Raw genomic sequence first — 23,292 nt, forward strand, 5'->3', positions numbered from 1 at the left:
GGGGGGTCGAAGTTTTTTCTTAAAGAGACAGTACTTTGACTATCGAATGGTCGAATAGTCGAACGATTTTTCTTTAAAAAGTTTTTTTACTTCGAATCCTTCACTCGAAGTTAGTGAATCGGCCACACAGAGAACTGAGCCAATATGATTACAATAATCTGTTCAGCCAGTCATGAGGATCCCGCAACACTGGACAGAATGAATGACTCAGGTTTGGATTGTGTACTTCATTTTCAGGTATGTTCTAGGTTTGCTGAATGCGCAGTAGTGTTTGATGTTTCAGAAATTGAAAGTGCAGTCTGAACATCTACGTACGCAGTGTGAATGTCAAGTAATCTGAACTGATGAGAAGAAAGCACTGAGCTCAGTGGGATGCCGCGTCTTTAGCGTTCTCTCAAATGCAATTACTGTGGTTTATGTTCTGACAAATCCTTATAAATATAAATAAAATAGTGATACCATGCATAACATATATCAGTCAGCTTTTTGCGGGTTGCTTTTTAATGTATTAACAATGAATAGAGATTCTCACACTGGCTGTGACTGTAAGGGGATTCACACAGTCAATTAGGCCCACCATATGTATGGTTTAATTGAGAAACAGTTGTTTAGACACTTGGTTGAATGGATTCTTTTTTAACCAATGGACGACTACATTCTCATTTGTCTATGAAAAGCAGGGTATCGGGTAGTGAAAAGTGTAAAGCAAGGCCACCATTAGAAATCAATGGGTCAAATATTACCAGGTTAGCAGGACCCTCCACCTGACAACATAACTAGTCTAAAGCACCTAATTTTGTTTGCTAATGATTTTGAAAATTCTGTGATTCAACACTTATCTGAGCATTTTCTTCCGTTCAGATAATTAGTAGGGGGAAACCCCGGCATTTGAAACCCTCAACAGTAATACAGTCAGCATTATCCAATCGCAATGGCTCCATTGAACGTATTCAAGGAAAGGTGTTAACTGAAATTGACAGAGGTGTGAAAGTGTAACCCAATTAGAGGAGTGAATTGTTTGTGAAGATTCTCGTTCATCCACCAAACCTATAGATAGTTTCTTTGGGACAGCTCCACCTTGACACTATTTTCTTTTTCCGACCTTTTACTCATGAATTGCTGGTGCTTTTTTTAAATATTTATTAATCATGAACTCACTTTTAAAAATTTAAATATAGCCCAAGCACTTAATTAATTAACTGACACGGATACATTTGATTTTTGAATTTGTTGTTAATGGATTGTGCACAGGCACAGAATTGATTGGAAGTTGTTGCATGTGATTATATTGGCACTAAGCATTTTATAGAACACAGAAGCACTTTATATTTATTCCCAATCAAATATCATAATTTAAGGAAGTGAGGGGTTTTACTGCTATTCTTTCTTTTTTTTTAAACAATTCTGGTTGGTTTTTATACCTCTACATTGTTCTAAACTGGTTCCGTAAAAGTGAGTACATTCTAAATTGCAAGTAAATAATTCTACACTTTTTGATCATCTCTAGAAATAAGTCAAATCAACTGGACTTGCTGTGTTTTTTCCTTGAAGAAGTTTCACCAGTCATCCAACTGGCTTTCTCAATTCAGAATAACATGTAAATCTTCCTTCGAGAATTTCTATCCTCTGGAATGTTGCTCCAATCAGCATAATCTGTTTATCATAATCAGTTATAATAAATAATATTTATGACATCATTGTGGATTATTATAAACAGATTATGCGGTGTCGCATCCAAGATGGTGGTGCCCATAACCCACATGGGATGACGCCAGCATGATGACATCACAGGCTTGGCCAGAAAATTTGAAATACGAGGATGCCGAGGTCACGGGTTCAATGCCTGATTAAAGGAATTGCTGACTTGTGTTCCTGGGTGTTTCTAAATTCCTAAATTGCTGATTCCTGGATCCCTGGCCCTCTGCTAAGACCCTGACTCTGATCCTTGCTGCTTGCCTATTAAACTCTTGCCAGAACTTGACTACGCTTATGCCTGACCCCATTGAATACCACAAACTTGGAATTAACAAGCTTCCTCCTTGGTCCGGACCTCTCCGATAGGAGCCGATAGGCCCTTGACACTAATGGCGGAGTATCAATTGGTCTGTATGCCTACTTTTTAATATTTATGCTAAATAAAGAGTGATTTTTTAACTTTGAGAGAATTGACTTGGAATATATCTTTGGACTTTTGATTTGGGTGCCCTTTGGAGTTGGGGGCTATATTCCAGCATTTTTTGGCCCTTATTTGACAGGCCTGTGTAGACTGCAGCAGCTGAGTAATAAGTGTTTTTTGGCCCTGACACTAATGACCAAGGATAGCTTGAGAACAGGATCCATCCAAGTCAGATGGGTTTATTATTCTTTTTCACCGTTAAGGGTTTAAAATGCTGAGGAATTCCCTACCATTCAGGTGAACAGAAGAATATACTTATATGAGTGGTGAAATGTTTTCAAGATTAGCCAGAAAGCCCAGTTACTTAATTTGTGGATCTGTATGGGCCTCATGAAATCTGTTTATTTGCTTTATGTTTGAACAATCAGATCAGGCCAATTAGGCCCACATGGGTGGCCAAAGTGAAAGAAGATGCTCTAGACCTTCCCTAATGAGCTTAACTCTTACTTTATCTGTCCACCTCAGCATGGTTGATCCTGAATTCTCTGCTCCCCTTCTCCCCACACTTACCTTTTTAGCACCGGAGGGGTCCAGGGGGGTCCTATTGCTAGTGTAGAGCGTGCAATTGCATTTTCTGCACTAGAAGTACAAATGTCCAGTTGGAAAGCTGAAAATTCAACTCAAAATTACCAGGAGGGGAATCTCTCAACTTGCCTCATTGGCACCTCAGGGGAGAATGTGTTATGCATTCTGCCCTCCAGGGGGAGCGTATTCAGCCTAATCTTCCCCATGTGTCCAGTGGCAGGGGCAGAATTGAGGGGTATTTGTAATGTCTGACATTGGCGTTATACAATATAAGTACACCTTTTTAAAGACTGAACCAAAATTATAAGTTGTGATTACTGATCTAAAACTTAAAAATAGCAAATGATGCATTCTTTTTCTATCTTCTTTCAATTCATGCTTGTGCTATCTGCTTCAAAGAAAAGCTGAGATAAAGGGGATACAGTGCAATTTATGCAATTTATTATAATTTACCGATCGGTAAATGAATCTGCCATGAGGAGTTCAGATGCAGAATAAAAGGACACATTGATATTTGCAGTTTTGGAAGCTGCATCCCATAATAGAAGACACTTTTTTCTCTTTAAGTTCTTTTATTCATTTTCATGTAGTCTCATCAGTGTTATTTGAGCTAAAGTGAGTCCATTATAAATCTAGTTCCATTCAAAAGAATCCTCTACAATGTGGTTCGGCTCAGAAATAACTGTAAAAAGACTTCAAATATAAAATTTTTAAGTGATATTGTTTTGTTTACTGGTAGATGAAAATCATGAATATAAATTCTTTGTTTTTATTCTATTATTATTTTATTCTAAATTCACACCAAATGGGGCCCAAGACAGGGATGTGAACTTGGATCCTCCAATAATGTGCATGAAAATACTATACATGCTTTAGTATATGACTTCAGGTAAACAATATATTATACAATAATAATAATAGCAAGAGTTTGCTTTAAAAAGTGACTGACAGCTACCAATAATGTAACAAAAGGTATTAATCCTGGATGATGAAAATGGGGAATCTTGCATAGTTCACAGCCAAGGGTGTGACCAACTGTTTAATGGCTGTAGTTGACATGTTTTTCATTTTAAAAATACCATTGTGATCACATTAACAAGCCTACCATTATTTAAAATTGATTGTACAATGAGCTCACATCCATACTTTTTCAAAAGAGCAAAGGGATTATTGTATATTTCATTTTAAAAATCAGACATGGGTCTGGACATATTGTCAGATTCTCAGGTGCCCCCAGTCATGTGACTCTGATAAACTTCAGTCACTCTTTCCTGTTGCACTGCAAGTTGGATTGATATCACTCCCCTCTCTTCTCCCCCCCCACAGCCCATCAGTAGTACACGTGGAAGGTAACCAGATAAAAGTTCCCTGGTAAATATAAGAACAGCACTCAATAGTAAAAATCCATGTCCCAATACAACCCCTTCAGTTACATTGAGTAGGAGAAACAATCATCTCTATGACTATTTCTCTGCTATGTTCCCCGTTTCGATGACAGTGTTGCAAGCATTTACTAGACTATCACTTTGGGGCTGATTCACTAAGGGTCGAATATCGATATTCGACTGGGAATTGAAATCCTTCGACTTCGAATATCGAAGTCGAAGGATTTAGCGCAGATAGTACGATCGAACGATCGAAGGAATATCGAACGATTCGAAGGATTTAAATCCAACGATCAAAGGAATATCCTTCGATCAAAAAAAGTTAGCCAAGCCTATGGGGACCTTCCCCATAGGCTAACATTGAGTTCGGTAGCTTTTAGATGGCGAACTAGGGGGTCGAAGTTTTTTTTAAAGAGACAGTACTTCGACTATCGAATGGTCGAATAGTCGAACGATTTTTAGTTCGAATCCTTCGATTCGAAGTCGTAGTCGTAGTCGAAGGTCGAAGAAGCCCATTCGATGGTCGAAGTAGCCCAAAAAAAACGTCGAAATTCGACGTTTTTTAACTTCGAATCCTTCACTCAAAGTTAGTGAATCGGCCCCCAAGTGTCCCCAAGGGTCCATAGTAGTATCTATATGTTGCTGATTTGCTTACGACACCCTTATCTCCTCAGCAGTGGCAGGGGAGAGCTTGAAGGCACGTTGACAACTGGAGGAACATTCAGAGTTGAATCTCTTATCATTCCTGTAACATTCTACAGAGCTGACCATTAACAACAGTGACCATTGAAAAGAAGAGCCACAAAGGGACTTACCATGTCTCTCAGCTGCTGTATTTGTAGTCATTCAGGCAGTTTAAAGTGCTCTTTCTTTTCCAAGGAACATGGATTAAGTTACTTCAACAATAAAACTTAATTAAATGGTTAATATTACAGAATGCAATTTCCCTTCATCTCGTACAAAAAAAAATCTGTAGGGTAAATACAGGCATCCTTTAGCACTCCGTCTATTAAAAAAACTACAGTTCCCAGAAACCCCAATCCCAGTTATTTTTTGAATTTCTCCTTGCCCCATAAGGGGTATATAAAGTGAAGCACTCAGGGTAATGTCCCTTGCCAGTCATCCATAGAAGATTAGCAGTATATATTGTATGAAGGTCTGTGGAAAGCTACATAGAAATATGTGAGTCCTTCCAAATTGCATCTTGCCCAAGACCCATGCTGCGTCCTGAGACATATTCTGCCAGGGCTGGGGATAAGCACATAATGCTTTTCTGAAATTTGATTAACCCTGTCCTACAGGCCAATCACATGGAGGTATCATTTCAAGAACAAAGATTGCACCTATAAGAGGAACAATAAGACTGATATGGATAACCTACCACTGGCTGGGCCCTAAATAACTGCTTAGACCACATAGTGCAGTGCATGCTGCTCACCAACCCTTTGGCTTCTGCTCCCAGTTACACCAAAGCAGATGGCTTTTGGTTGCATAAAAAAACGGGTGTACTGCTCCTATATGCTGCCAGTCCACATAAGGGCTACTAGCTTACATCAATTACATCCCTTATTCGTTGCCCACAGGAACTTTTTTTATGCTTGTGTTGCTCCCCAATAGCGATGGGCGAATCTGTCCCATTCCGCTTTTTCACGAAATGCCTAAAAAATTCATGAAGCTGCAAAAAATTTGCAAACCGCATTGAAGTCAATGGGCATCAAAATAATTTTGATGCACAACAATTTTGACCCGAGCGTCAATTTTTATACACGCGACCATTTTGTCCAAATGCATTAAAATCAATGGGCGTCTGAATAATTTTGACGCGCAACAATTTTTATGCATGCAACAATTTTGACACACAACTTTTTTTTTTCTCGCAGCTAATTTTTTGTCGCCAATTTTTCGTCACAATTTCGAGAAAACATTGACTGGCAGCGAAATGTGGAAATTCCAGGAATCCATGCCTGACAAATACATTCGCCCATCACTACTCCCCAACTCTTTTTATATTTGAATGTGGCTCATGGATAAAAAGGTTGGGGACCTCTGTGTTAGTTCATACTCCAGCTCTGTCCATACATCAGAGCCTTTCGGTGAGAATGCCAAATGCAGTTTATAATGATACTATACACCAGGGGTCCCCAACCTTTTTTTACCCGTGAGCCAAAAAAGAGTCAGGGAGCAACACAAACATTAAAAAGTTCCTTGCAGTGCTAAATAAGGGCTGTGATTGGCCATTCGGTAGCCCCTATGTGGACTGGAAACCTACAGGAGACTCTATTGGCACTGTACTTAGTTTTTATGCAATCAAAACTTTCTTCCAAGCCTGGAATTCAAAAATAAGACCCTGCTTTGTGTCCAGTGAGAGCAACATCCAAGGGGTTGGTGAGCAAAATGTTGCTCACGAGCTACTGGTTGGGGATCACTGCTATACACTGATAACCGACTTTCATGCTCTGCTAACTTTGACTACAATCAGTTGCAGATATAAGAGAAAAACTGAAAATGTGAAGCATTATTCTCTAACTCTGACAGCTGTAGCACATTCACTATAATTTATCATTTTGATTATTCTAAATTTAAATTTTGTTGTCGCATATAAAGCCTGTTAGGATTGTTTTGGGCTTTCAAGCCATGGTGGCCCCATCAGCGCAGGAGACAGAATAATTGTAACTCTTCACTCATCTTGGGAGGACACTTGTTACCAGCTTTTCCGATTATCAGACTTTAGAAGATTATTTAAAGAGCATTTCAAAAAGTTACCAGGCAGCCAGAACAGTCAGTGTCAATCAGTATTTGGACAGGGTATAATCTTCATGGTCCAGCACAAAGTAACAGTTTTGATTTCTTTTTGATTTTTTTTAGCAAGAAAAGTTCACACTTTCTAGTTTAATGTGTTAGAAGTAATATAACTCGGGGAGTATTAAAACTGATGCAGGAAGCTGACGGTAGGGACAACTGTTTCTTAATACTCATTGAGGCTAATTTAGGTAAAACATTGCACCAGTGCAGTCAGCCATAGCAACCAATTGGATATTTGCTTTTATTTTTAACTTGACAAGCTAATAGCTGATTGGTTGCTTAGAGTCACCTAAAGTAGTGCAGTGTAGCTTATTTGATACTATATTTTCCTCCTGTTTTGCTCACAATGTGAGGCAAAAAGACCTCCTTCTTTTCTACTCTCCACTTCTATTTTTATTTTACATTTACATTTTAATTGATTTTATAAAGAAAATATCAACTCCTATTAGCACAAGTATTTTATTGCTTCCTTAAACTTTTTCCTTCCCTCCCCATCTATCTTCTTACCTAGTACCCATTTTTTTTTTGATGATTCAGGACCAGTGGAGGATAAATAACATGTGGGGCCCCTAGGCTACATCCACACTAGACTACTGCTGTGTCCATAAGTGTAATAGCCACAGATAAAATTCCAAATATTCGAGGAGGAAGCTAATGGATTTTTCACCTAGCAACCAGACAACCATTGGGTGATATCTCTTGCTTTATCTAATGAAACCTTTTATATATAAATATATATTGTTATATCTATTTATGTATTGGATTTATTTAGATATTTATATAATCATATTGATCATATTTATATAAAACACTTTTTACATTATGTATCTAAATTATCTTGCATACAATGAATCTATACTGTTGTGGGAATGCATTACTTTGTAACAAATGATACTGTGTATTCTATATTTTGGGCACTAGAGGCAACAATGTTTTAGGCAATTTTACTAACTCCGCCTAAGTGATTTCCTATTGGCTCCCTTTCCTTTAAATACTTTGTTTGTACCTAAAGAAAATTAGCCTATGATTAAGTGTCCCTGGATGACAGGCTTTATCTTTTTAGACATAATGTAAAATAAAGAAACATTTTGTTTTTATACTCAAATTTTGGCTCTTGGATTCTACTATTTAGTTGATGGATGTTCCGGAGTGGTGCCTGCCTGTCATTGAATTACTGCTGTGTCCAGATGCGTGCAGATCCAGGCATGTGTGCACCCAAGCTCTTTACACTGGGTTGGGTTTGGTGTCCACCAGGGATGTCCCTGGATCTGCATGCATACTGGCACATGTACGCACACACACCTTGCCTGTCGTCTTCTACCAGCAGGTGTGTCCAAACGGATCCAGCACCACACACAACATAAATATTCAAAGAAAATAGAAATAATAAATGAAAAAAGCTTGATGGGCCCCTGATCACACTGGGCCCTAAGCTATAGACTAAGTTAGCCTGCACATTACGCCTCCCCTGTTCAGGCCTCTTTCTTGGCTTATGTTTCTAAACCTCAGTGGTTCCAAATGGTGTGGCTGACCCTCTTAGGGGTACTTAAGCATTGGTAGATGTTCTCCTAGATGGACTTGAAAGCCTAGCTGAAAGATCAAGTAGGGTAAAATATGGGGTGTCTTAGATATTCTCAAAACTATAACTGAATGTCTAATACACTGATTTGATTCCTGTATCAGGACACATTTAAGGGGGGCCCTGACCAAAGATTAAACCTTCAAGAGGGGCCTTAACTTGTCATTTATGTCCACCTATCCATTCATTTATTTAGCTTTTCCCTACTTCTTCAACTTCTTATTTTACTTTCTCCTCACTCTACGTGTACAGTATATTGCTATTTTCTCATTAATGTGAAAGGCTTGGATAGAGCAAATAGTTTGTAAGGTTTACTTTTAGACCCTCTCCACTCCTGGCCCAGTATTTACTGTATATAGTCAAATGTCACCAAAGTGAATAGGAGCATCAGCACTACAGACACATAAGTTGAATGGTCCCTCCAAGAATTCTTCCTGGATCCTAAAAACATTAGCCATTCATTTTATTAATGATCCTTTAACTGCCCTGAACATTTTAATACTGTGCATTTCTATTCTTGCACCACTGCTTCACATCAGTTTTACTAACTCCACTTACATTTTGGATGTAACTTCTAGGCTAATTTTCATTGTTAACTGCTTCAACAACATTGCAGCCCTCTGGGAATTATTGCAGTAACTTCCTGTTCCTGCCACGACTTTGTTCAAAATTCTGGTTCTCGTGTCAAAAGCCCGCCATTGCTTGATTTTTGGCCTGATAATCCACTCCTCCAGATATTTGAACAATCCTTGAATTAGTAGTTTTTAGTAATCTGCTGAAATTATCCTTTAAGTAACTGTGATGAAAGTTCCTTTTACAATCAGGTTATTATTATATTTTTAAATGACCTATTTTCAAACATTTTACATGATTTATCATACACATCAGATGTAACCTCATATTTTTTTCTGATTCTGGCATTGGGTGGCATTCCTTAGGGTTAATGGGACTGGAATAATTCATGGATTTGTTCTAGTTCCAGCCAAAACACATTTCAAGTGACAGTATTTCCCCTGATGTTTTATGGTTTTACTTTACTTATGATTTACTTGTAACTGGATTCTGTTCTTTGTTGGGATATAAACATTGATTGGTTTGTAGGACAGCAGGGGACTGCAGCCCTGATGGTTTGCCCTGTAGGACATTTCACTTTGAAGGTTCTAGACTAGGAAAGTCCCAGGCATTAAAACCTACACTATACAAGGGGTCTGGGGGTAGGAATAAACTCTTTGCCCTAAGTAACATCTGGTGCCTCTGAACAGGCCTAGATGGGCAAGACTCCTCCTTGCTAGGCCAGCCAACAAGGGCAACTGAGACCCCAACAAAGAATTTTTGTTGTAGGACTGTGTGCCAGTTAGGGCAATAAGTGTTTGGCTTAAAAGTTAGTGCAAAATTGATACTAAAGGCATATGGATGCTGATAGACTGTACAGGTATGGGACCTATTAGCCAAAATGCTCAGGACCTGGGGTTTTCCAGATAACAGATCTTTCCATAATTTTAATCTTCATACTTTAAATCTACTAGAAAATCTTGTAAACATGAAATAAACCCAATAGGCTGGTCCTGCTTCCAATAAGGATTGATTATATCTTAGTTTGGATCATGTACAAGGTACTGTTTTATTATTACAGAGATACAAGTAAATACTTATTCAAAATTTGTATTATTTGATTATAATTGAGTCTATGAGTTTCCGGATAACAGATCCCATACCTGTACTTGATTATCCACCTGTGGAGGGCTATGACAAATAATGAATCTATATTAGCTCATCATATCTTTATATAATGTAACATTTTCCCACTAAAGCCTTGGTGTAAGATTGATCTTGTGAGAGCAACTCACCAACCATGGGTAACCCCTTTATGCACTTTTCTTGCACAAATGGATGGTATTATGAATGCAATTTCTGCATTAGTATAAGAACATTATATTTTATTAGGTTTAGTTGCTCTTCAATACATTTTTAAAGTATTTTCTAGGATTGTCCAGAATCCAGGATGTGGTCGGGATTCATTTATAATTTGGCTTTTTTTTTGTAGATTTGGCCAAAGTCTTGTGCCTAGCCAAACCAAATCCAAATCCTTAAAATTACATGACTTTTGGTCACACAAACAAGGAAGCAAAATAAAGTTAACCCCTGATTTGTCTATGCAAATTAGAATTCGGAATCAAATCAATTATTTCAATTATTTCATGGGGGTTTGGTTGAATCCAAAAATATTGGATTTGGCGCATCGCTACACATTTCTCCTGCTATTTGTTGTTTATAGCAACGGAACCTTAGTTTTTTTGAGCTTACTGTTCAGTAAGAAAACAACAATGTTTTCAGATTTCGCTGCTTGGGATTGTATTGCTTAAATAGTGATGAGTGAAATGTGACTCCAAAAGGACAAAATAAAAAATAGTATTAGACCAACAATCCAAAATATAGGAGATTTATCACGTTTATTTAGTTAATGAGCATGTGGGTATCTTTAATGCTTGGTTTAATTTTTTTCTGTAATAAAACATTTATTTGTGTCGATTTTGTTACTTTTCTTCTTCAGTTTTGGGAACACAAATAAGATAAAAAGGCCATTGATATAACATATACATATAACATTGTTCGAAGGGGGCTTGAGAATTGTTCTCAGGTATTTGTCATTGAAGAAAATAAAGTGAGTTGCTAGAGGTAAACATTTCTATATATAGGTGACAATGACAAGTAGCACAATATTTCTTTCCGTTAAGTTGTTATTGCCTTTGCCTAGAAATGAAACCTGAATTCCGAGCAGCTCTGTAAAGGCGGCAGAAATGGTGTTATCGTGAATTTTCACATTGCTTCAGACTTGATGAACCAAAGCAGGAGCTTTCACAAGCCTGTCTGTATTAAAAGAGTTTTGCTGTAATGGGGAATTATACAGTATATATAATATATATGTCCTACGTGTCTATAAAGTTTCATCTATCAGAGCAATTTTTTGTAATCTGGCACACATTCATGTCTAAAAACCTGCTTCATAAAAATTTAAAGGTGGCTTTTCATTCAATTTTTAAGCATAAAAACTTATTAAATTCTATTAGCAATAATATCTTATACCTGTCCACATGGTTCCTTCATCTCCCCCTCCATTCCTTCCCTTCTGCCTTCCCCCCATCTTTTTTATAACTGCTAATTGGTTGCAAATAAATACAAATACAAGATTTAACCCATTTTAGAACATATTTTAGAACATATTTTTGCAACTGGGCAAAATTCATGAAACCATGGTGTTAGTCTCAGGCTTAGTCATTGAAATGAGATTGGCAGGTAAGAGCCTATATGCTGCTGTATACCCAGGAGTGTAACCATGAATGGCACAATGGAAACCAGAAGCCATGATTAAGTGAATGTGAATTTATTAAAAAAAGACATGGTAGCACATAGCATAACATGCACAATTTAAACAAAAATGAGTATACAGGGCAATAATAAAGTCAAACAACACTGGACTGGAGGGCCGGAGGCTCACCGGACCTTCCACCCCCGACCCCCATGCCTCTGTCGCAATCCCCTAAAAGCCTCCGGCCTCATTCGCAACAGTGAGGGACTCAGGAACAAGGAGTGCAAGGAATGTAGTGAGTCAAGATCTTGGAATTGTAATGGTTGCGCAATGAACAACTGCCAACACAGTTTAAAACATATAAAACGTTCCTAGTTTAAAATAAGAAACACATGGAGATAACAAGGTGGGTGGAGAAAAGAGAGCAGAAGGGAGGAATACAAACATGCACATTAAAGAAGCCAAACAGCGCCATTACTAGAAGCCTCCAATAGGTTAAGGTCAGTGCACAGTCCAGGGATTAAAACCCAGCAAATCCTGACAGATTATTTCTGTGATTGAGGTAGAACCTAAACTTGTTTTGGCATAAACCTGAGGTTTACCAAGTGCTATCATATTTGCAGTCAGATGGTTCTGCACCATGCTTGGTGCAGCTGGTTCCATCCTGCGTCATCTTGCAATTCATGCCAGTGAGCCTATTAATGCAGGATTAGCCAGGAGATATGGTAATACCATAACAATATAACCATAACCACATTACCCAGAACTGCTGCTAAACACACAAAAAATAGAGAATAAGATGTGTTATTCTTTTTTTTTCTGCCTATGACCTCAATCCAGATTTATAACAAAAAAAAAGTTTCCATTACCTTGTTATAAAACCCACTGAAACAATATGAGCTAGAATTTCATTCTGTGTTTAGTTTCACAAAAAAACCCCAAAAACTCCATTTCATTCCAATGCATTTTGCACAAGAAAAACTGCTCATTTTCTTTCTAAATCAAAAGCATCTAGTTCGTGGTCTAGTGTGAAGCACCAAATCCTTTCTTTTCTAAGCTCTCCTTCTCTCTTTGACTGTGAAGATGGTCAAAGAAGTGTCTACTGGGCTTGTGCCTCCTGTTCCAATGGAAATCAATCGGACATGTGCAGCAGGCACCTCTTTGACATCCTTCATAGTCAAAGAGAGATGGAAAGCTCAGAAAAGAAAGGGGGCAGAACTACTTCATGCTAGGATAGGAAATAGATGTGATTTAGAAATTAAACAAGACTGGATACTGGGTGAAAAGTATGTTATGCTGGGGCTGTTTAGAGTGTTTTTAGGAATTTTAAAATAAAAGGCTTACTTATTTACTTATTTGTTATTTGATAAAAATAATAAAACCCCTACATTTTAAAAATGATAGATGTCATTTATGACCATGGGGGGCACAAGTGCAAGAGCTTACCCTTTAGCGCTCACTTTGGAAGGCACTTGGCGCTCAGTGATCACCGCAACATCAGGACTAACCGCAAGCCCTATTCTGGCCCTTGTCTAATTTATTTTTTCATATATAGACAGTGAGATCTTTGGATGTTATGTCAACTGTTTAACATTCTAGATATTCTTTCAATTAATAGTGGAAATGTAAAATTAGTATGCTCCTTTAAAAGATCATAGTGTATATCATTGGTCATGGCCTTATTGTTCAGGCAATCGTAACACCAAAACTTATAGAGTAGGAGCCCAGGAGCTGCTACTGACTTAGCCTAGACCCCCTATATGTATCATAACTCAAGAACGATGCCTAGAATTGATGGGCAGTGTCAAAACATAAAGCTCCAGGACCCGATGCTTCTCTTTGGCATCAATGAACATGTCACCATTTGCAAACCTGGTGTGGAGGGACAACATGACTGGGACACAGCCAGGGACAATCACGAATAAAGGTGATTGCACTGATCTTCCAGCAGTCGTCAAAGTAAAACATGCCACTGGCAGATTTTGGTCATTGTATAAATGATATTAATTTCAATTCGATGTTAGTGGGCCTTTAAATGCAACTTTCAGCTCTTGCGCAATGAGTTTATTAAATATATATTAGTCTGCAAATGTCTGGTTTAAATAAACGAAATTTGGGCTAAATCATTTAGCTGTGTTTATTGATACGAGAGAGCAAATAATAAAAGCCGCATTATAGAAATAATTTGAATTTGCCTTTGGTGTGCAACTTAATTGCTGCACTAAACAGTTTCATTTAATTAAAATACATTAAAATAACTATCTAATCGACTCTGTGTCAGCATATGAAATTGGCTGATGAGTCTTGTTTTTATTAGTTATGTAAGCTGAGATATTACTTTTCACTTTTCACTTTCAGAGAAACTCACACGTATTATCTAGCATTATCATAACTAAATGTTTGGTGAACAAATATAACCAGGACCTGTGGAGGCTTATTTATTAAAGCTTGGCTTTTAGTGGTTTTAGAGGTTTTTAAAAACAAACAAACATCAACTAAACTCTAAAACCACGATTGCTATTGAATTTATTAAAAGTTCTGATTTTAAAAAGTATAAACTGAATGTTCTAAAAATATGAATACCTTAAAAACCTCTAAAAATTTTAGGTTTTTGGACAATTCATAGGGGGAAAAATTCTGAAAACTTCTTAAATTCTGATTGGTTTAAAAATGGTCCAATAAGATCAGTGCTCCTCCCATTGACTTATACAGCACCTCAACAACTTTAACTTTGCAAAGTGTAACATTAAAGGCTTTTGTGTTTTTTTAATTTAATAAATCTCAAATTTTTAGAGCATTTCAAAAATACAAGAAATCCACACATTTTTCGTGACTCATGAGTAGTGATGGGCGAATTTGTGGCATTTCGCAGAAAAATTTGTGAATTTTCCGCGAAATTCGCGAAATTCGCGAAACGTCAAAAAATTCGTGAAACGTCGCTGGCGTCCATTTTTTTGACGCCTGTGGATTTTCACTGGTGAATTTCATGGCAGTTTCACAAATTTATTTGCCGGCAGTGAATCACGGGAATTCGCTGCAAATTTGCGCCTGGCGAATAAATTTGCCCATCACTACTCATGAGTAGTGATGGGCGAATTTTTCCCATTTTGCTTTGCTGCAAAATTCCTGAAACGGGAGAAAAATTTGCGAAACGCCAGCGACATTTAGAGCATTATAGTTAATGGCCGTCCTTTTACTTGTCGCCGGCAAATTTTCACGACTTTATTAGCCGGCGTTGAAATGTGTGTAGCAGTTAGGCAGGTTAAAATAGAGTTAAAAGGTTGAACTTTATGGACGTGTGTCTTTTTTCAGCGTAACTTACTATGTAAAAAATGCAATTCAATTGTTAGTAAATGGACCCTTTAGGCTAAAATTAATCACGTGTGTCCAAATTTGCATAATTTTATAAAATACTGCCCAATTGGCTGGCCATGTATTCTAGGTTGTAGTTCCTCTTCCCTCTTTATAGTTCCGAACATTGAGGCCAAAGAGAACAATGGAAGTTTACCAAGTATGTCTATAGCCACTTCCATGAATTCCTACTTCCTACAGAGTGCGCCTCTGATTCTTAAGGAGCCCATTACCCATATAACATTTTGTCCAAGGGAATATCCCGAAAACCAAGCTCAATGGAGAGACCCCCTAACATTGAAAGAATTTAGCAAGTATTTCTTTACTGTATATCTGGTGGGAATTTAAAATGAGAAAACATATATAATCGATATATTCCATTTGAACTGCAGCAAATCCACTGGGAAATATTTAAATTCAGCTATTTTGAAAAGAAAAAAGTTGTAAAAATAAATAGTTTTTTGCATGATTATTATTCATGAGCGCTATATACTTTTCAAAAGAGTTAAAGTGATTTACCGAGAAGGTTTTCATGGTGTTGTAACTTCTTAAAAGATATTATTTTTCTCGGAAACACTGTGAGTAATAAGATGAAGCTGCAATTTGAATGTGTTATCCGGGATGAAATGAAGCAGTTCTGTTCCTTTGCTTTTTGAAAAGCAATAGAAAAAAATGTGACAGAGAAATATTATTGTAATCACAAGATCTTATTTAATGGCAGATTTAATATACAGTATATATAGTGCTTTAGTTGGAATGTAATGCTTTTGTGGAATGATCAATTATAGTTGAGTTAAAGCACTGACATAAGGACCCACTCAGAACTCTCGCTTTCGCAAGGATTTCATAATGAATTGGATTGATTTATTAAACATTTATTGAATTTTATCAATCACCTTGAAAAAGCTCATGACACTTCCAGCCAAGGGGATGTGATCAATATCATTATTTATCGTTTGCAAGGGTTACGTCACCTTAGAATTAACTTTTAGCACAATGGAGACAGCAATATTCTAAGGCAATTGGCAGCCAATTATCTATTTTTCTGGAATTTTAAATTGTTTATTAGTTTATGTTCTGAAGCTCTTAAATATAGAATAATAATGGCTATCTGATTGTTAGGGCTAAATCTCTATTTAGGGGCACATTTACGAAGGGTCGAATTTCGAAGTTAAAAAACTTTGAAATTCGAACATCGAATTTGATACTTCTATAGTCAAAGTATTTTCTCGATCGAAAACGGGCGTTTTCTATCGGAGTAAAAATCGTTTGATCGATCGATTAAATTGTTCGATTCAAAAGATTTTTTTAAAAAATACTTCGACTTCTAAAAACTGGCTATAGGTTCTAGGAGGTCCCCATAGGCTAATATAGCAATTCGGCAGGTTTAAGGTGGCGAAGTGTCGAAGTCGAAGTTTTTTTAAAGAGACAATACTTCGATTTTCTAATGGTCGAATTTGGGAAGTATTTTCAATTCAAATCAAATTTTGGCCTATTCGATGGTCGAAGTACCCAAAAATTACTTTGAAATTTGAAGTTTTTGAATTCGAAAATTCACTTCGACCCTTAGTGAATGGAAACCACAGGGAGGACTATATACTGAAATTGAGAAAAAAAATGATCACATAAAAAATATGCAACGAAACTCACGCAATTTTTTTTTGCTCTATCACTATTTTGTTTGAGTGCTTGCTTATTTAATTTGACTCATATACTGTAGTTGCATTTTGTCCTTGTTGAAAAGTTGCACTCCATGGAAAATTGCATTACAGACTGAAAATCTTGAATGTTTTAATAATCTGGGGAAAAAATATATTTTCTGGTGCCTTTTTGGATATTTCTCTGTTATAAATTTGGCTACTCAAGGTTTCAGAAAATACTAGCGCTTATGTGTGGAGTCAATGCATTTAGCAAAACAAACCACATGGGGAAATTCTGATGCAGATTCATGTGAATTTTTTTTTTGAAAAGTATTGCTTTTTATTATTTCTCTTTGGATAGACAAATTTCAGAATTTGAGTTAAAAAAATATCTTGTAAACAAAAAGTCTAGGGAAAAAAATTTGATATTTTTTGTCACGATTTTCTAGAATTCATGGAAAAAACACATCAAATTTTAATAAATTTGCCGCACGGTCTATTAAGTATCTCAGCGTTTGTTACATTTGGTCGGGAGATGTGCTGTTATGCAATTATTTGGTTTACAAAGTAATATTTTTCTTATCATAGTTTGGGCTTTTTATCAATTTTGCAGATAGATGTAGGAATGTGCTGAGTTAAAGTTATTCATATGTAATACCTGCTACAATTGTTCATAAAATGCAATGAAATCAGAAATAAGTGAATTTATTTCTGTGCCTCTGGATAAGGATAGATTGCTTTAAATCGACACTTCATCAATTTAGCAAATTGCATATGATTATGGAAATAAACGAGTCTGCCGTGTCTGAAACATAAATAAATTCAACACAGGACTGGAAGTATGCAAAAAAGACCATCAAATGAATTATTTTTGAATACAAAAAAAAAAAAAAAGATTGGTGTTTTAATTAGTTTTTACAAATGCAAAATTTCGTCAGGCACCAGCAATTCCAGGAATATGTTATCCTGTTGTTCACACATTCTCACAAATTGCAATTACCGCAAATAAACAACAGGTCTTTTAAGGTATTCAAAATTATGCAAAACCTATGTTTTTCTGCAAGGCTCTACTTCACTGCTTCTTCATCTAACTTTTAATTAGTTAATGCTCATTCCCCAGAATAGGTAAACACCCATTTTCTTATTACCACCCTCCTTGGAATAACCTTTGTTTATTTTTTCTGCACATTTCAAGGTAGAAATGTAAAAAAAAAAGGAACTGAATACATAGTTTTGTATTGTTGTGGTCTGTCTGTATTATACTGGGCTTGAGTCTTGAGACACCTTGTGAACAATACTACCCTACATTAGATAACTGCATTGTGAACATTGTCAAGTTTCATGTCAACATTTCACATCTTGTGATATTCTTGTCCATGTGGTGCCCTTTGAAGTCTAGAGGGTAGGTAAAACAGGTACCTGCCTAGGGCGCAACAATAGGGGGACACTGTGTAGGTACCTCTTCTGCCCAACCCCAGTTCATAGTCACTTCCATCTGCTGGTCTGCCCTCCTCTCTGACGCTTTCCCTCCCCACTGTCGATTCCCCTCCACACTCCGGCCCTCTCCTCTGCCGTTTCCCCTCTCCTCTGTTGCTGTCCTCCCTCGACATCAGTGCGATTTTTTTGACACTCCAAAATTTTTCACAGTGGATTCTTGCCACAGTTTTGCAATAAATTTGCAGATGGTGAAATGCGGAATTTTGCCACGAATCGATGCTAGTGATGGGCGAATTTATTCGGCAGGTGCGAATTCACGGCAAATTTGCGCGATTAGCCACCAGCGAAAAAATTCGCGAAACGCCTGTGAAAATTCGCCCGAAAAAATTCGCCGGCGTCAAAAACAGGCACCAGCGTAAAAAAACGGGCGTCAGCATCAAAAACTAGACGCCGGCGCTGTTTCCTGAATTTTTCGCCGTTTCATGAATTTCGCGCGAAATTCGCAAATTTTTCGGTGAAGCGAAACGGCGCAAATTCGCCCATCACTAATCAACGCCTGCCAAAAAATATTTGCTCATTACTGCAAGTGCACTTGAATTCATGCAAAATAATGCTGCATTGTGTGTAAAAGACACAGGGATTTGCATCCAAAAAAAAGACCCTTAGAGAGGGTTGTCCAAAACATTGGCACTTATGGCGACTGAAGCTGGTTGCCTGCCAATTTAACACTCAATTTCTATAAACCATAAACACCCTGGTAGGAATTGCATTTTCACTACAAACCATGTACACGTCAATTGAAGGCCAGGCATATATTGCGCATCCATAAATGGCTGCTTTTTTTTGCTGTTGAGGCAAGTTGCGTCCCATAAATCCCATGATAGGAAAGTGTTTTTTCAATATTCCATTTCCAATTTCCAATATAGCATAGATCATAGTAGCGGAGCAAAGAAATGTACTTGTGTTCTACCGTTATCTTTTTGAAAACCACCAGATTTGTTTATTGTTGTACTCAAAGTCAGAAAAAAAGGAACATTGCTAAGAATATCTCCAGAAGTAACAAAAATGCATCGCTGAGTAACAAAAATGCATGAGCTAAGCAGATGGTGCCAATAAATTTCAGTAGAAGTTAGGTGTAAACTCTAAACGATCCTTCAGAATGATCACAATAAAAGAATTAGTGTTTCCAACCCAAATCTTTTACTGCTATGTTTAAATTTCTCTGTATGGATGGTTAATCCTTCAATCAGAAGATCTGATGTAAATTATTGCAGGTAATACTTAAAAATCTCACTAAGCTTCTGATTGTTATTCCTTTTTTGGATAGTCTGTAATATTTTGTTATTACAATTAGGTAAACAAAATTTGGTAATCGGAAAACATTTGCAAAAATAAGAATAAAAATGTGCATTATACAATGTAATATTCTTCTTGATCATTAAATACATCTCAGTCAATGTGCATTTTTTTCCGATGGTTTTTGTGGCACCAAAAAAGTTTTTGTTGTGGCACAAAAAAGTTTTTGTTGTGGCACAAAAAGGTTTTTGTTGTGGTACAAAAAAGTTTTTGTTGAGGCAAAAATAAAAAAATGCATGGAGATAATAGATAATAATTCTAATAATGCTTTTTCTGTTTTCTGGCAAATTTTCCTGTGCAAGAAAGGCGTTTTTGGAGGAGCAAAATAACATGGAATAGCAGATATGCGATCCGTTATCCAGAAACCTGTTATCCAGAAAGCTCAAATTACGGAAAATCCATCTCCCATAGACTCCATTTTATCCAAATATTGATTTTTTTTTTAAAAATGATTTCCTTTTATTCTGTAATAATAAAACAGTAGCTTGTACTAGATCCCAACTAAGATATAATTAATCCTTATTGGAAGCAGAACCAGTCTATTGGGTTTATTTAATGTTTACATGATTTTCTAGTAGACTTAGGAAGGTATGAAGATCCAAATTACAGAAAGATCCATTATCCGGAAAACCCCAGGTCCATAGCATTCCGGATAACAGGTCCCATTCCTGTACTACCATATACAGGTATGGGACCTATTATACAGAATGCTCTATACCTGGGGTTTTCCAGATAATAGATCTTTCAATAATTTGGATCTTCATAAATTTTCTAAGTTTGCTAGAAAATCATGTAAACATTAAATAAACCCAAAAGGCTGGTTCTTCTTCCAATAAGGATTAATTATATCTTAGTTGGGATCAAGTTCAAGCTATTGGTTTTTTTTACAGACAAAAAGGGAATCATTTTTAAAAATTTACCGTATATACTCGAGTATAAGCCGTCCCGAGTATAAACGGAGGTACCTAATTTTACCTCCAAAAACTGGGAAAGCTTATTGACTCGAGTATAAGCCTAGGGTGAGAAATGCAGCAGCTTCTGGTAAGTTTCAATCAAAAAATTGAGGGTTTCTGCTCCCATTGGAGGTGCCGGCGTCTCGTTTTTGGATGCCGGCGACCATTCTTGGAGACTATTCTTGGACAACCGGCGACTATTCTTAGGCACCGGCGACTATTCTTAGACGCCGGCGACGGTTTTTGCGCTTGACCCGAGTATAAGCCGAGGTAGAGTTTTTCAGCATATTTTGGGGGCTGAAAAACTCGGCTTATACTCGAGTATATACGGTAGATTATTTGGATAAAATGGAGTCTATGGGAGACAAAAGGGGCTTTCAAGAGATTTTGTACATACATCAGATCTTACTAAACATTTTTTTAAACATTATTTTATTATTACAGAGAAGAAAGGAAAATATTTAAAATTTTGGATTATTTGATTATAATGGAGTCTATGGGAGACGACCTTTGGAGCTTTCTGGATAACGGATTAAAAAAAATGATAACACTAAAGAAGGAATACTACAAAGTATGTTAAATGGAATATTAACATTTGATTCAATTGCTCTTTTCATGCAATGAGTCAAATAATATGTTTGTTGAAAAAAATGATGGAACTGTCACAATACCTCAGTCATTTATATGTCTATTGTATGTTGCATAGAAGTGGTAGACCTAATACTAATCCAAATGAGCTGCCGTAAGCATCATCATTAAAGCGCTCAAACTGCTGCAGTCGCAAGTAGGTTTTAATTAATTACAGCATACAATACAACAAATTCATTGTGTAAGCTAAACAGAGCAAGTAGTTAAAATATATAAAACTAGATGTACATCCATTTGCACATGAATTCATAACTAAAATAGTGCACTCGTGGGCTGAGAACTATTTACTTTTTTTTTTTTTGCTGCTTTAAAAGGTGTAATTATTTTTTATTTTTCTTCTGCGTTGTATTTGAAAGAAAAAGGATAATTACCGAAACTGTCCCTGTTCACCCTGTTCAATTTTAGTTTTTAATTCTCCTGTGCCATTTTGTGACTGTTAGCTGAGAAATTACATGTTATGCTAGGAAGATCTTTATTAAGTTGCTAAAATGCAGTTTTTCTACAAAGAAAAAGAGACATCACTAGGAACCTGACAAATTGAGTAAAAAAAATGGAGAAGGCAAATAAAATAGGAAAATGATGAGTAGTAGAAAAAACTAAGTAGAAGGAAATTTGTTGAGAAGGTTTTTCTTGTTTTTATTAGTACCTGCCAACATATTCCACAGAGTTTTAATATAGAAGGTTCGATGAGGGTAAAATGGTAAAATAAAGGCAATTAAGTAAGAAAAATACAACAAAAAGGAAGAACGATAAAGGGGAAACAGAAGAACTGGAGACAATATAAAGACATCAAAAGATGAAACATAACAACAAGGCTTTGAGATAAGGAGCAGTTCATTATACTGAGGGGTTATCTGTGGACTAGTTATTTGTTCTACAGGTATGGGACCTGTTATCAAGAATGTTCGCGACCTATGGGCTTTCTGGATAATGGATCTTTTCTTAATTTTGATCTGCATACCTTAAGTCTACTAGAAAATTATGTAAACATTAAATAAGCCCAATAGGCTGGTTTTGCTTCCAATAAGGATTAATTATATCTTGATTGGGAAAAAAACATTTTTAAAACTCTGATTATTTGTATAAAATGGAGTCTAAGTATAAAGGGTCTCCAGATAACGGATCCCATACAGAACCAATTTGTTAAACCTGAACCCAACCCGCGACCCGCAACCAGGACCCGAAACCCACATACTTACCGCTTGGATCCGCTACACGACCCGCAAGTACCTTATCCGCAACCAGCTCCGCGACCCGCTGACCATCAAGAAACAGGAAGTGCTGTCATTGTAAACCAGAAGTGACATCATTAGAATTTGCCGTGAGCAGAAAAAAAGGAGAAAAACAGGAAGTGATGTCGTTGTAAACCGGAAGTGACATCATTGGAAGTAGGCATGATCAGAAAAAAAGGAGCAGCAGTTAGAAGCACCGGCCCGGGGTTTCAGGTAAGTAAATACAAACACTTGGGGTTGCCTAACATTTGGCACCCCCAAGTGAAAGACGACTTTTTTTTTTCCTTTAAACTCTTGGCTTCTGGTGTATTTAGCCTGACGAAGTGGCGTGAAGCCACGAAGCGCGTCAAGCGTGGGATTTTGTTGAACTCTTTTTAATGTATCAATAAAACCAAGATTTTTAAGAGCCAAAGTTGCCTGGTGCTCCGTGAGTAATTACAAGTTGCTTCTCTGCTGGCTGAGTCGGGATCTCCCAGTCGCTTGGTGCAGAAGAGGGTGCTCGCTTAATTTGCTCAAATGGTGATGTATATCCAATTCTCTTACAAACTTTATCTGTAATAAAGTTTTGCTTTCTATACATAGGTGTGACATGCAAATTACATCCGAGAGACTCATAGAACCATAATCAAAACCATTTATTAAATGAATCTCTACTTCCGGGATCTTTTGCTCCACATATGTGCCAGTGGCATAGGGGCTGTTTCTCTTGTGTAGAGGTACAATCCTCTTTTGCTAAAGCCACTCATCCTGTAGGGTGGTAGCGATTAGCTAAACTGCCCAGTTTTCACACCAAAATTAGCAAAATGGTAAAATGATGCCATAATAAAAAAAATCTTGCGCTAAATGCATTGGAGTCAATTTTTGCTTGTGCTTTTTAAATCTCCAAATGCATGGAAATTCC

Source organism: Xenopus laevis, chromosome 4S, assembly GCF_017654675.1.
Source record: "Xenopus laevis strain J_2021 chromosome 4S, Xenopus_laevis_v10.1, whole genome shotgun sequence".
NCBI classification, from domain to species: domain Eukaryota; kingdom Metazoa; phylum Chordata; class Amphibia; order Anura; family Pipidae; genus Xenopus; species Xenopus laevis.